Source organism: Lepus europaeus, chromosome 14 (assembly GCF_033115175.1).
Source record: "Lepus europaeus isolate LE1 chromosome 14, mLepTim1.pri, whole genome shotgun sequence".
Taxonomy (NCBI): domain Eukaryota; kingdom Metazoa; phylum Chordata; class Mammalia; order Lagomorpha; family Leporidae; genus Lepus; species Lepus europaeus.
The window spans coordinates 55309625-55323398 of NC_084840.1; the positions used below are offsets into that span (position 1 = coordinate 55309625).

The following is a 13774-nucleotide window of genomic DNA, read 5'->3' on the forward strand; positions in this document are numbered from 1 at the left end:
GAGGCTGATGCTGTGGTATAGCGGTACAGTAAAGCTGAAACCTGCCATGGCAGCATCCAATATTGGTGCTAGTCTGTGTCCCGGCTGTTTCACTTCCAATCCAGGTCCCTGCTAAGGTGCCTGGGAGAGCAGTGGAAAATGACCCAAGTCCTTGGACCCCTGCTGCCACATGGTAGACTTGGAAAAAGTTCCTGGCTCCTGGCTTTAGACAAGTCCAGCTCTAGCTGTTGCAGCCCACTGGGGAGTGACCCAGCAGATGGAAGATCCTTCTCTCTCTCTCTCTCTCTCTCTCTCTCTCTCTTTCCCTCTCTTTCTCTGTAAACTCTGCTTTGAAAATAATAAATAAACCTTGAAGAGAAAAGGCAAGGTGTACTGAGGAATCATTCAAGAAGTAGCAGTTCTTTTAAAAAAATAAATAAATTACACTTCCATGATAATTAATGGTTATGAACATTATTCCATATGTTTATTTCTCATCTAAATATCCCCTTTTGTGAAGTGCTGTGTTAAAGTATTTTGCCCATTTTAATTTTTTTTATGTTTTCTTATTCATTTGTACCACTTCATTATATGTTTTGTATGTATTCCGATCTAGGACTTCTCTCTCAGTGCTACAGGGTGTCCATACATATGCAGCCTGGAAGTGTGGGAATCCATCACCTTTCAGGATAAAATTAAAGAACAAGAATTGATGGGTTGATATTTTCTCTTTTGACCTGAACATTCTTCAAGTGTATTTTTACCCAGCCATTTTCATGGAATTGAGCAACCAGTTGCCCAAATTATCTCAACTCAATAATTAATGCTTCAATTCCAAAATCAAAGGCACCTTTCCAAGTTTTTCCTGGTAAATGATCTTTTCTGGCTCTGAATTTAAGATATCACAAAACTACAGGTGCTATTTTTGAGCTCATGTTTATTGATCATTTGAGTATTCAAGTTTCTATATCTATGAGAAGCAATCTCAAGAAATCCAACCATATCCAGACAATTTGAATGAATATAATATGGTGTTTGGAAGACATATATGCTAATGATCATCTGATCATCTCAGTTCTTTGCAATGCTCAGACCAGAAGCTCTCAAAAAGCTGGCTCTCCCTCGAACTCAGCTTATCCTTTTGTTGAATTGCTGTAACCATGCAGCATTTTTAAATTACACACCCAAATGTCTTCACTTCTAATTTCTGTGCATCAAAATGTAACTTTGTGTATTTACTATATTTATAGCACTCTGTGTTAAGCCCTTTATGTGTATATCAGTAAATCCTCCCATGTACAATAATAATTACTAATATGCACCCCGTTTTACAGGAGAAGATCTCAGATAGCAGTTCAACTTACTCAAGATTATGTATCTAGTCTGTTAAAACAGAAATTCAAACCTGGAATGTCTTGGTTCAAAAATCAGGTCTGATTAATTACAAAATTCCACCACTTCCTTTTGATCATAGTTCTGAATCCAAACATGATATATTTCTGACATAATTTCAAGTGTAAGGATGTGGCCACTGTCTTGTTCCTAAGGCATCTTCTCAGTGTTTTCATGATGACAATGATGATGGTAATGCTGAAGAGGAGGGTGGAGAAGAGGGGTAGGAGGAGGAGAAGATGCAAGAAGAGAAGAAGAACAGAGGTGAAGAGAATGACAACGAATGGTCTAGCCTAACTTCATTTGTAAAATACAAAGGGGGAAACCTCTGGGGGGAAAATGTCATCTACCATGAGAGGAACAGATGGCTCAAGCTTATAAGGAGCTAGGTAAACATAACTAGGAAACTGGAGCCAGCTCCTAAGCATACAGTGGGCTAATAAAAGAAAACAAACATTTAGTATCCAGTGTTGAATGAGATAACAACAAAAAGAACCACAGCCATAATAATAGGTCTTTGAGCAAGCCAGAGAGAACATAAAAAGGAATCCTACCAATATAACAGTGTGGTTAGCTTCCTATTTTCTCATCCTGAGAATGTTTAATCTCTGTTTTATTACTTGTGACTCACTGAAGGCAGAGATTGGAGTGAAAGGACTATGGGCTTTGGGCTGTGCATACTTGGGTTTAAAAATCACACTTTGCCATTTAGTAGCTATATGTCTTTGAGAACAGTGCTTGATTTCCAAGGTTCAATTTTCTCATCTGTAAACCAAGATAGAGAAAAACCTGCCTTTCAGGGATTTTGTGAAAGGTAGGGTCTGAGATTGGTTCCTGGCAAACACAGTGACTTAGCAATTTGCACACAAGAGTTTAATTGAGCTGGTCTCAGGATCTCTGTCTCAGAGAGGGACAGAAGGTAGACCTGCTAAGCAGTTATAGCAGAAACCTCATCTGATCCCGCAGGAGCTCTGGAACTGGAACGACCCTTGAGAATTATCCTCCCTATGGCAAAGGGCCAAGCCTTTATGTTCTTCTGTGGACCAGACATGGGATGTGAGCTGCATCCTGGGAGGATGTGTGCCCTTGACGGGGTGGTTCTTTTTAAGGAGATTCTCCAAGAGCAGATTCCCCAATAGCGGTGAGAATGAGTGCTTCAGTTGAGAAGGAGGATCTGGGCAGTGTCCCACAGGTTCTGCTAGAAGAGGTATTATCCCAGTCCCGTGACTCACTGGATATTTCCTCACCTCAACTCTCATTTCCAGTCTTGCTGTACTTTTATTTAAGGCACTTCAATTGGACTCTGAGCTACCAGCACTGGGGTCCACCCAAGGTTTTATTTATCTTCTGGGTCTCAGTTCCAGCTTCCTTCCTTGCCAGCCTTTTCAAGCAAGATCCAACCACTTCATCCAGAGATTATTTTTGAGAGATGCCTGACACCCATCAGCTTTTAAATTCCATGCTCTCGGTTATCAAGCTGTTTACCTTGGGTATCTTTGTACATTTCTGCTCATCTATACTTTTGTAAAGACACTAGACCTCCAAATATGAATCAGAGTCATGTTGGAAAGTACCAGAAATTGCTAATAGCCACACAGATCAGGTGGGAGCTGATGAAAGCAACCTCATTGAAATTATTGGTAGGGAGGTCAGATCCTTTCCCACAACAATTATTAAAAATGAGCGCTATGGTTAGGAATAAATAGCTAGCTTCCATATGGTACTTTTCACACAGCCCTTGGGATGATTGAGTTTTATTTCGTGCATTATGCAAATCCTTCAAAAGCATCAGTCCTGGCTTTGATTGAGAGCATGTAATATTTATTGACTCTTAGCCATTGGGTCACTTTTGGGCTAAGTGCTCCACGTGGGTTATCTCATTTTTTTCCTCACTGCAACCATATGTGGTTCCCATGAGGAAGGAAGAATTATATTCTCCATTTTGTAACTGAGGCAACTGAGGCTTAGAAATGATTTACCTGTGGTGGAAGATCAATGTGCTTTGAATTCAGGCAGTCTGACTTTTAATAACTATGCATGAATTATAGCCTAAGGTATGGAGAGAAGTTCAGAATTAGTTCCTGCTTTCTTAAATCCATCAATGATCCCTCTGTGTCAAGGAGGGTTCACACAATATGTAGTGGCATTGAGTAGTTCCCCTGCTAAAATTAATATCTATCTAAAATCTCAGAATGTGACATGTTTTGGGAAATAGGATCTTTGCATATAATTAGTTAAGGATCTCAAGATGATATCACACCAGGTTTAGAGTGAGCATCAAATCCAGTGACTACTATTCTTACAGAGGATCTAGAGGGACACACATAAAGGAAGAGCATCTGCAGATGCTGGCAGAGATGGGAGACAAGATGGGAGGCAGAGATGGGCTGCAAGCCAAGGAATGCCTGGGGCACCAGGAGCTGGCAGAGGCAAGGAAGGGTTCTTCCCTAAATTTTTCAGAGGAAGTATGATCCTGATGGCCCTTTGATTTAAGACTTCTCTGGTTCAGAGCTCTGTGAGAATAAATGTGTGTGGTCCTGGCCACCAAATTTGTGTTAATTTGCTATAGCAAGTCTAGGAAAACTATACAAGGTATAATAGAAACAGCTAAACTGGAAATCATTATCCTTCCTATTCTCTGGGCCATATTTTTTTTCTATAAAAAAGGCCCCTACATCTTTGTCATTGTGTGATCCTCAACTATGCCTTTCCTTAAGGTAACTTTGGTACCAGCCTTTATATTTGTCACATTTTTTAGAATTAGTACCCAGCAGTTCTTAAGCTCCTCAATCTACCTTTTTATCTTTAAAAAAGTTTATTTATTTCATGGAGAGAGAGAGAGAGAGAGAGAGAGAGAGAGAGCACTTTCATGTACTGGTTCACACCCCAAATGCTCACAACAGCAGGTTTGAGTGAGGCCAAGGTTGAGCGCAAGGAACTGAATCCAGATCTCCAGTGTGGGTAGCAGGAGCCCAATTATTTAAACCATTATTACTGACCCTCAGGGGTAGCACTGGTGGAAAGTTGGAGACAGGAGCCAGATCCAGAAATTGAACCCAGGTACTCCCATTTAGGATGTTGGTGTCTTAATGCTGGGCCAAACCCCTACCATACAAGGCCTTTTAAACTGGCTTTTCACTAAAAAACCTCTGAAATAAAACATTATCTAAAACTATCTGAATTTTGAAAAAAACCCTCATTTGTTCTTACCTTTTGTTGACTTCTCAAGCCAGGCATTTTACAGAACAAATGACAGTATCAAAGGTTACCATAACCATTCAGTTTTGTCTGAATTTGTTACTTTTCAACGGGCTATGTCAGTAATGTCTAAGCCCTGGAGAGAACCCGACTCACAAAAATTGACAATCGCATTAGTAACATGAAAATGGCTGAAGGCTATGAAATGCAGTACTTTATATAGCAGACATTATATGACTAGGTTTCTTTAAACTTTCACAAGGCAAGGCTATGATCAACATTTCTTCATCATGGTGTAGCAAAAGTAAAGCAACCTAAAAGTAGATTTCTAGCCCTAAAAACTTTGTTCCTCAGTGATGCACAACTGGATCTATTCATGGGTCATACTTCCTGCCTTTAGTGATCCTTTTCAGATTTCTATGACTGATGGCAATAAGAAATTTGTGATGCAATGGTTAAGCCAACTCTTGAGACACCTACAGCCAATGAGAGTGCTTAGGTTTGAGTCTCTTCTTCCTGCTAATGCACACCCTGGAAGTGAGCAGGTGAATGCTCAAGTACCCTGGGTCCCTTTCACCCACATAGGAGACCCAGATGGTATTCTGGACTATTGGCTTTGACCTGACCCAGCTCTGACTGTTGTGGGCATTTGCAGAGTGAACCAGTGCACAGAAAATCCTCTGTACCTTTCTCTTTGGCATTTCACCTTTTAAATAAAAGTAAGACTAAATATATTAATCAAAAAAAGAAACTATAGTAAATAAAGTTAATTAACTTGGTACAAAGGAACTAGATTCAAACTTACTGTCTCCAAAAGAGTTGGCTCTTCACTTCTACCCTACTTCCACTGCTTCTCCATTTAGAGAATGGTTTAGATCAAAGCAAAGATGAAAGCAATAAGATAATTTAGAGATTGTTTTGTTGTACTTGTAAAAGGAAAGAAACACACACTTAAATTGACACGTGTGAACACTGTAAAGGGAGGGGTTTGCAATATTAAGTAGACAGAATTTAAATAGAGCTGGCTATTGATTTGATGTAGGGGGTGCAGAATATAGGGAAATGGGATAGATGACACTTACATTTGTGACTTAGTAAATGAGTAAATGGTGGTGACAGTTACAGGATAAATGGGATACACTTGAGTATAGATAATGGGTCCAGTTTTGGACATGTTGATTGTATCTCTATGCCTGTGAAGATGTGTAGAGTTGTCTAAATAGTAACTACATTTGTCCAAATTTTTACACATTTCCAGATATGCTTGACTACACCTGTTTCCAAGCACTTAGTCAGTTGCTTAATGGAGAGTATTGACTGTTACCACCTTGACTATCAACACTGCCAGCAATCTCACTCATCCCTAGGGAAGACCAGGGCCTCCACAGCTTCTGTTGACCTCAGAATGGTGGCATCCAACAGTTTTGGCCTTCAAAGCTGCCCTCTGTAGATCCAGACGCTCTGATTTCTTCCACCATTCTTGTTTCTGAAGGAATACTATGCTGAGAGCTTGGCTGACCCATCAGCCTCTCACGACCTGAAAGTATAGGACAGTAAGCATTCCATGAAGTGAAATTTGATTAATGAAGGACAAAAGATAAAGAGAGCCAGCAGATGCATTATTTTCCTATCTTCTCAAAAACTGATGTGAGTGAGCAAAAGAGCTGTGCTTTCTTGGAGGCTGACTTGACCATGTACAACTCTATATGTGTTTCCCTCTTTTTCTTTTCCCTTTCTTCTTGGCTTCGTGGATCATGCCTCCTACCCAAATAAAGCATTCGTCTGTGGCTTTTGACTTGAACTCTGCTTTTCCAGGGAGCTTGGGTTATGCTATTTGGTAGAAAGAGTGGCTCTCAAAAGGAGACAACAATGGGTTTTCCATGTATAAAGGCAATAAGAAATCTGTTGCTAGAGTATGATGGCAAAACTGCTCTGGCACACAGAACATAAAGACTACTAGAGCTTTTACATGCATTGAATTGGGCAAGGTATAGGTGGAAGGAAAGATGAAAGATCAAATGGGTGTTACACCTGATATTAGAGCAAGAATAATGATAATGGTTGTGATATGGGCTAGCTCTTTTTTATGGCCCTGAGGATCTTGCAGACATACATATTGGATATATATTACTAAATGCACTTATTAATTCTAATAGTTTGCAGATTCCTTTGTATTGTTTACATATATAATCAAGTCCTCATGTTGTCCTATCCCTGCCCCTGCCCTTGCTGCTTTATTGCCTTGGCTTGGAGCTTTCTTACATTGCTAATCTCTTTTCCCATTCCTCATTTCAAGGGAAAATCTTTTAGTATTTTACAACTGAGTACGATATTTGCTTAAGATTTTTTTTTGTAGATATTTAAAGGTCACTTCTTTTTCTGTTTTGCTGAATTCCCCTTATTATCATTATCATTCATGAGAGTTGACTTTACTTTCCTGAATTTATCAAAATTATCATTAACATTTTCTGTTAATGAATTAAATTGATTGTTCTGTAAAGGTTAAAACACTCTTACATCCCTTTAAAAAACCCATTATTTTTGCGATGTATTTTTGTTTTATATCACTGGATTCTATTGCCTAGTTTAAGATTTGATATCTATCCATGAGAAACAATGACACTAATTGTCCTTTCTAATAATAATAATAATTTGTTCTTCTTTTTCTTATTTCCTAAGGTGGATGATTATACAATTGTTTTTAGATATTTCTGTCTAATATATGCCCTCAATGCTATAATATCTAAAAACAATTGTATTGCATCCTACAAATTTTGATGAGTTGTTGTATTAATCCGCTTTTTATTACTACAACAAAAATACCTGAAACAAGAGAAAAGGTATTCTTAGCTCGCAATTTTGGGAGTACAATCCAAGTTCAGGTGGCTTCATTGGTTTGGCTTCTGATAAGAGAGGCAGATAGTAATGGCAGAGAATTTGTGGAGGAAGAATCACATGATGGACCGGGAAACATAGAAAGCAGTTGGCCCAACTCAAGCCTTTATAACAAATCAATTCCATAGCATGCAATGTTACTATGAATCTAGCATAAACACACAAGTACAATATATAGACCAAAATAGATGCATAGCATTCAGGCATGAAACAATAGGGAGTGTTCATTTAAACACACACACACACACACACTCACAGTAGCTTCAGATCTGTTTGATCTAATTGTTTGGTATGAAAAGGCTTTACTATTATGTGCTTATGTCTTATTTGATTTAATTAGCTGTGGTTGGCAGTGCTTCCTTTATATCATTTTCCTTCCCTCTGGAGAACTTCCAACATCTGTTTTAAGGGGAGCATACTGGTGAGAAATTCCCTCACTTACTACTTCTCTGAGAATGTCATTATTTCTCCTTGATTTTTTTTAAAGGATAATTTTGTTAGATATAGAATTCTAGCTTAGGGGTTACTTTGTGGCTAAAATTTTTCACTGATTCTGGAGATTTCTCATGCATGTTTCCCTCCAAATTTTGCTCCTATTTCCTTCATTTTTCAGTCTATTGGAACTCTTCATTGCATACCACAAATATCTTCCACTCTTTTTTTTTTTTTAAGGTTTTATTTATTTATTTGAGAGGCAGAATTACAGACAGAGAGAGGGAGAGACAGAGAGAAAAGTCTTCTATCAACTGGTTCACTCCCCAAATGGCTGCAATGGCTTGAGCTGGGCTGATCCAAAGCCAGGAGCCAGGAGCCAGGAGCTTCCTCCAGGTCTCCCATGTAGGGGCGGGGCCAACACACTTGGGCCATCTTCCACTACTTTCCCAGGCCGTAAGTAGGGTGCTAGAACAGAAGTGGAGCAGCCCTGACACAAACCGTCACCCATATGGGATGCTGGTGCTGCATGGAGACGCTTAGCCTAGTGCGCCACAGCACTGGCCTCTCTTCCACTCTTTTCTGTATTTCCTATTCATTTTGAATCTTGGTGTTTTCTTTGATTATTTTCTGTTGGTGTTTACTTATTCAATAATCCTTTCTCCTACAGTGTCAAAACTACTGTTAATATCCTGTTTAACTTCTTAATTTCAGTTATATTTTTATGCTATAAAATTTAAACTTTCAAATAACTGACAATTTTATGGTGATGATTTCCACCTACTGATCTATTTTCTTCACTTTAAACACTATATTCTTGTACACACTCATTGCACTTAAGAGCCTTGTTTGCTAACTTATTATCTTGATTCCTTTTTAATATGTTTATTGTATTTTTCCCTCTCTTGGCTTATAATAATGTCTTTAAAATCACTTCAAAGCGGCCAGCATATACAAAAATTCATGTGGCTACAGGTAATATTTCTCCATATAGGGTTTACCTTTTTTTCTGCTGGGGAAGGAGAAAGGAGATTGTAATTTTATTCCAGTCACAGACTGGATATGTTTATTTTTTTTGAAAGACTCCCTCAATCTCAGGTTCATCCCAAATCCTAGGATATTGATTTGTAAGTGCTTATGAGAACTTACTACATTTATGGAAGTCTTTCTCTCTGGCAAATACAGAACTATAATTCTTATATCAATGTTTCAATGTGACTTCTGAAAACAATGGTACACTTATGCTGAGGTTTGGAGCCTCCAAAGTCATTCAGATTCAGAAAATGCAAACTCTTTAATGAGAAAATGGTTCTGCATGGGGTCAGTCTTTGCTCCTCCCTTCTAACTGGGATAGTGCTTTTTCAGGTTTTCAATTTTCCCTCTCTAGTCTTAGGAAGTTTTCATAGTGTCTTTTGGTTTTTGTCCTCCAGCTGGGGCCTCTGTCTGGGAAAAGCCACTTTCTCAGCTTCTTAGCTTGCAAGTAGAATCAACAAAAGCTTTCAATTACAAAGTACCTTCCTTCAGCTTAACTTTCTGCAGTTTTTCAAAGCCCAGATCTTGGCTCCTTCAATCCTTGCTCTTTGGGCAACTGTCAGGCTATTTAAGATATTCTTCACAATTTCTTTGGATTTTTTTTCTACTCATTGTCTTAAGTACTATAGTTCTATTGCATGCCACTTCAACCTACCCAGGAACAGAAATTCAAACTACTGTCATTTGAAGAGAAAAAAATCGTGATTTCTCAAGAAAGCCTTTGCTTTTCCTAAGGAGAGATATGTTAACTTGAGCATGAATGTTAAAGTAGTTGACTTACAAAGAAAGGAAAATGATCTCAGATTCTGAGTCCAGAGAAAATTGTCATGAATGAAATGAGAAGCAATGGATAAAACCTGGAATAGATGCCACTATATTTTAAACTGTGACAACACTAAATGAGTGGAATGAGACTGCAGAATCTATGATATCTTCAATATTTTTGTCTGTATAATGGAATACCTTTGGAAATAGTAATAATTATTTGAGATTGTAAAATTGCTTAGAACTAGATCTAGTAAGGATAATCCAAGATCCAGTAAATCCCAATGACCTGGTCTCCCTGAGTCCTTTGGGACTTGGAGAGTGGCATTAGAATGTTATTTGAGAAGTACCAAGCATCCCATTGTAGTGTTTATCTTATAAAGATATTTTATGGTAAGAAGTGTAAAGAAAAAAAAAAAAAACCTCTATGACAGTATTTCCAGTACTCCACAGCCCTTTAAATCTCTGCAATTATATATATGTGTGTGTGTGTGTGTGTGTATAAAGCTAGTTCTGCTCATCAGTGATGAAAATTTGTATTTGTGATTACTCACAGTGGTGGGGGTAGATGTGATTTGTTGCTAGGCATGACTCCCAATTTCACTTCCCCTATATGGGAGAAGTGAATTTATTTGTCCCTTGTGTTTCTTGTATTCCCCTTCTACTAATCTAACAAGTGGAAACATTCATGCCTGGTTTCTTTCAGCAGGAAAAAGTAGGGTTCTAAGTGGCTGAAACCTCTTTTGGCTTGATGTTAATGTCTGTTTGTAGTACTGCTGCTTTGAGAAAAAAGAATTTCCACCTTTGAAGTTATTGGAGTCTACAAGTAAATGAGAGAGTAATTGGAGACTGAAGAAAAACAGCATGATTGATGGCTGTTGTGGATTTCACCCTTTTATTTTTGGGTTGTAGAATATCTAAAGCTAAAAGTAGCTTAGAAGCAATTCACAAATGTAGAACTCATTATTAGCTCTTACATAGTGTATAAAACACATCATTTCCATTGGTTTTGTTGACAATTATGTGGTAATTAGTTTCTGGGAAACATGAAGAGAAAAAATGAGACAAACTCATTCCTGCTGCAAGACAAATACCTTAACAGTCTCATACTGCAAAAACAGGTTAGTGTAATTATCTTCCGAGAACTAGACAACAGAATACTTCACAAATTTTGTAGATTGACTCCGGCTCTGTGTCCAATATTTAAAATTGATTTTATAGTAGTTTTCTTCCAATCATTTAACGTCACTATGATTAAGTATTTTTTAAAATTCTGCATGATTACATTCTTAGAAGTCATCAAAAACTCATAGTCATTTAACAGATGAAGAAACTAGGCCCAAAATTAAAGAGTTTACCAAAAGATACACAGGTGGTTTATGATTGGTGGAAAGGTTGAAAATAATAAAGAGCTGTCTTGTAGTTTTCTACCTTATTGCATAGGACCTGTGATATGAGCCCTCAGGAGGCTATGGGGGTCTCCACGTCTACTAACTGCTGTTTCTTCTTTATGCTTTCTTCTCTTTCTTTCTTTTTTTTTTTTTTTTTTTGACAGGCAGAGTTAGTGAGAGAGAGAGACAGAAAGGTCCTCCTTTACCGTTGGTTCACCCTCCAATGGCCGCTGCGGCTGGTGATGCGCCGATCCGAAGCCAGGAGCCAGGTGCTTCTCCTGGTTTCCCATGTGGGTGCAGGACCCAAGGACTTGGGCCATCCTCCACTGCCCTCTCAGGCCACAGCAGAGAGCTGGACTGGAAGAGGAGCAACCGGGACAGAATCTGGCGCCCCAACCGGGACTAGAACCCAGGGTGCTGGCACTGCAGGCAGAGGATTAGCCTAGTGAGCCACGGCGCCGGCCGTTCTTTATGCTTTCTTGTTTGAATAATTCTGCCATAGGGTACTGGTAACTCAAATTGATAACACCTATTTTATTTGGGAGAATTCCTAAACATGATACTTTATTATGTAATTTCTTGAATAAATAACTTATTGTCATAGTTTATGATTTTAAAAAGTGGGCATTATACTGTCAGAATATTCCATGCTAGCTTGTCAACAGACTTTCCAATTCACCTGCCCTGGGTATATTCTTGTGTAGATTTGAAAATGTATGTTATGGATATTCAAAAAAGGAAAATAAATTTTGTATATTATTTTTATCCCACATTTCAGTAGCAGATTTTACTGTGACAATAAACAACTCCAAAATGGCAATGGCATATACCAAGGAACTTTTGCTTGTGGATCTGTGGATTGGCTATGGCTCTGTTGGCTCCACCAGTTATCCGTTAGACTTAGTGGGTTCAAGTCAGATCTGCCTTGCATGCCTTTCTGACAGCCAAACTGAGGGAGCCCAGCTATTTGGGCATGATCTTCTTAGGACAGATGGTGGGAGCTCCAGAGGACTTGGCAAAAATGTGTTCTGCTTATAAGTCCTTTCCTTGCTACTGACACATTTTCATCTACACAGTAGTAGTTAATGCAAGTTTCATGGCCCCATCAATTCAATGGGGTAGAGAAGTATAGCCTCCACTGGATGTTAGGAGTACTAAATATTTGATGACTAATGATGCTGATTATTAAGTTAGTACAGGTTTTTCAACTTTATATTCTGTATTTTGCCATAATAAATCTTGGAGATATTTTAATATCAGTACGCAAACACTGCTTTTTCATTTTAATAACTATACTATATTCCATTTTATGGCCATCCATAAGGTAATTAACCAGATCTCTATTGATGGACATTTTGATTATTTCTAGCACTTTGCCATTACAAAGATAAGAGCAATAAATAATCTCATACATACATCATTTTGCCCATGGGCAAATTCTGTCTGCAAGATAAATTTCTTGAAATTGAATTGTTGGACCAGATATTTTTGTTAATATTTCTTGCAGATTTCTTCTCCTTAGACATGTGTGCAATCACCACAATATAATTTTAGAACATATATCACCCTAAAAGAACTTGTACCATATCAGTCATTCCCCATTCCTCTTTTTCCTAGCTCTTGGCAACCACTAATCTACTTTCTATCTTTATGGATTTACCTATTCTAGACCTTTTGTATAAATGGAATCATACAATGTGGTACCCTTTTGTTACTGTGTTTTTTCTCTTTGCATCCTGTTTCCAAGGTTCATCCATTAAACTCTGCTGTGGTGTATATTAGTACTTTATTCATTTTTATTACTAAAGAATTTCTTATTACATATACACACTATTTTGTTTATTCAGCAGTTGATAAATATTTGTGCTAATTATGTTTTTTGGCTATTAAAAATAATGCTTTCATGAGCATTTGTAAACAAATTTTTGTGTTGACTACATTTTCGCTTCTTCTGGCTAGATATGTAGGTGTAGAATTGCTGGCTCATTTGATAATTCTATGTTTAACAATTTCCCTACTTCCTTATTTTCCACCACTTATCATCTGTCTTTAATTATGGGCATCCTAGTACATGTGATATTGTACCTCATTGTGATTTGGTTTGCACTTTCCAAGCACTAGTAATTTTGGGCTTCTTTCCATGTGCTTATTTACCTTTGATATATATTCTTTGGCAAAAATCTTTTTCCTAATTTTTAATTGGGTTATATTTTATTGAGTGTTAAGAATTGTTTATATATTCTGTTTACTAGTTCTTTATCAGATACATAATATTGAAATCTTCCATTCTGTGCATTATACATTCACTCTTAATGATATCATTTGAAGTACAAATATTTTTAATTTCCATGAATCATTTTTTTAAATTTTTTTTTTTTATTTTTTGACAGGCAGAGTTAGAGAGAGAGAGAGAGAGAGAGAGAGAAAGGTCTTCCTTTTCTGTTGGTTCCCCCTCAAATGGCTGCTACAGCCGGCGCGCTGCGCTGATCCAAAGCCAGGAGCCAGGTGCTTCCTCCTGGTCTCCCATATAGGTGCAGGGCCCAAGCACTTGGGCCATCCTCCACTGCACTCCTGGGCCACAGCAGAGAGCTGGCCTGGAAGAGGAGCAACCGGGACAGAATCCGATGCCCCAACTGGGACTAGAACCCGGGGTGCTGGTGCCGCAGGTGGAGGATTAGCCAAGTGAGCCA

At 38.2% G+C, this 13774-nt stretch overlaps 1 long non-coding RNA gene across 2 annotated transcripts in view; it reads right to left on the reverse strand.

Annotated features, from left to right (window-relative positions):
* Positions 1-525: 525 nt before the first annotated feature.
* The window catches only part of LOC133773339 (uncharacterized), a 29918-nt gene continuing 16669 nt past the window's right edge, over positions 526-13774 (reverse strand). For both annotated transcript variants that reach the window (XR_009867933.1, XR_009867932.1), the window contains exon 4: positions 526-6106. This is a non-coding gene — a long non-coding RNA (uncharacterized LOC133773339). The remainder of the gene's footprint in view (positions 6107-13774) is intronic.